Here is a 2,473-nt window from a genome sequence, read left to right as displayed (position 1 = left end):
GGAGAATCAGAAATTTTCTTAGCACATGTTCGAGCTCAATCTTCCCTAATAGAACAAATCAAGGTTACACAAAGTGATGATCCAAAATTAAGAAAACTTATGAAAGATGTTCGCAAAGGGAAGAACTCAGACTTTTCTCTTGATTAAGATATTTTGCGTTGTGGGCAACGCTTATGTGTGCCAGATAACCACGACTTGAAGAAAGCTATTTTGGAGGAGGCTCATAATTCTAAGTACACAGTTCATTCAGGTTACAACAAGATGTATCAAGATTTGAAACAATTGTTTTGGTGGGAAGGCATGAAAAAAGATATAGGAGTTTTTATTTCTCATTGCTTAACTTGCCAACAGGTTAAGGTTGAACATCAAAGGCCTGCTGGGTTATTACAACAAATTGACATACCTAAATGGAAGTAGGAAAGGATTATGATGGATTTTGCAACAGGTTTACCTCGTAGCTTTAAAGGTTTTGATTCAATTTGGGTAATTGTAGACAGAATGATGAAGTCAGCCCACTTTCTTCCGGTGAAAACAACTTTTAGTGAAGCTCGGTATGCTCAACTTTATGTTGATGAGATAGTTAAACTACACGGAATTCCAGTGTCCATTATTTCAGATCGCAGACCTTAGTTCACCTCTCATTTTTGGAAATCTTTTCAGAGAGCGTTAGGAACTCGTCTGGATCTTAGTACAGCTTTTCACCCTCAAATCAATGGACAATCGGAGATGACGATCTAAACATTAGAAGACATGTTAAGGTGTTGTGTTCTAGATTTTGGTGGAAATTGGGACAACTATCTACCTTTGATCGAGTTCTTTTATAATAATAGTTATCAAACCAGCATTCAAATGGCACCATTTGAGGCTCTCTATGGGAGAAGATGCAGGTCACCTATTAGGTGGTTTGAGGTTGGTGAGGTTAAGCTTTTGGGACTAAATTTGGCACAAGATGTAGTTGAGAAGGTTCGCTTAATATGAGAACGCTTATTAGCAGCTCATAGTAGGCAGATGGCTTATGTAGATAACAGAAGGCATAACTTAGAGTTTTCAGTAGGTGATCAGGTATTCCTTAGAGTGTCGCCTATGAAAGGAGTGATGAGGTTTGGAAAAAGAGGCAAGCTTAGTCCTCGTTACATTGGTCCATTTGAGATATTAGATAGAATAGGTCCAGTTGCTTATCGCTTGGCACTGCCAGCTGTGCATGATCCATCCAATATTTCACGTATCAATGTTGCGCAAATATCTTGTTGACCCATCTCATGTGCTCGAACCACAAGTCATAGAGCTAAAGGAGGATTTATCTTTTGAAGAGGAACAAGTGGCTATACTTGATCGCCAAGTAAAGAAACTACGTTCTAAAGAGATAGCATCTGTGAAAGTTATTTGAAAAAATCATTCAGTAGAAGAGGCAACTTAGGAAGTGGAGGATGCCATGCGCGACAAATATCCATATCTGTTTAAGTCTGAAGGTAACTATCACACTTATCACAGTATATGAGTTCAAAATTCGGGAACCAAATTTTTTAAGGGGGAGAGAGTGTTATAACTGAAAAAAAAAAAAAGAGGAAGAGCACATGAAAAACATGTGACCCTATTAATCCCTCTTATTTCCTTCAGGAAGGCTCCTGAACCCTACCCATTTCCCCTCCCTTTCTCAACCTCACCCTTCTCCTTTCTTATCCCTCTCATCTCCTCATCCTTTTCATCTTCTCATCTTTTCTTCTTGAAATCATACACTATCATTAAACTCACATCTTTCATTTTTACTTTCTTCTCCTTTTCTACTCTATTTTATTCATTCAAATTTCATTTATCACAACCCTAAATCATAGAGTTTCAATTTAATGAGTGAGGAAAGTATTCAATTTTTGAGTTTCGGTTATTATTGAGATTTCAAAGTAACTCTTTGATTCAATAATTAGCTATATCTCTAAATTTTATCATCCCTATACTTGTGGGTATAGCAAAATCCGAAATTAGGGTTATTAGGTTAGAAAATTTAGACTTTTGTCAAAGTGAGTAAGATTATATTAATTGACAACAATAGTAGCTCACAATTATCATTATTGTTGTATTTCTAGAGTTGTAGAGTTATTGGACATCATTTGGTAGTTCGTTGACGTAATCAGAATTACTTGCGGTTCCTTGGAATCAATTTGTGAGTGGATATTGTGTCTATAATTGCTTTTAAGTATACTATTACCAATATTTAAATTGAATCATTATTTTTAGCATTTGAAAATATTTGATTGTTGTGATTTTTAAATAATTGGAATGGATATCGATTTCTGAAAATTTCATAATTTTATAAAGATACACGCAAGACGATATTTATACATTTTCTAAAACATACTTGTTTTTCTTATTTGTATTTGTTAAACTTTAATTAAATTTTAATATGCATTTTTATATATACTCTATTTTTATGAAATTTAGTAATATGTTACAAGTATTAGAAATAGTTATATGTAAT

Source organism: Arachis ipaensis, chromosome B05 (assembly GCF_000816755.2).
Source record: "Arachis ipaensis cultivar K30076 chromosome B05, Araip1.1, whole genome shotgun sequence".
Lineage (NCBI taxonomy): Eukaryota > Viridiplantae > Streptophyta > Magnoliopsida > Fabales > Fabaceae > Arachis > Arachis ipaensis.
This window is presented reverse-complemented; position numbering follows the sequence as displayed.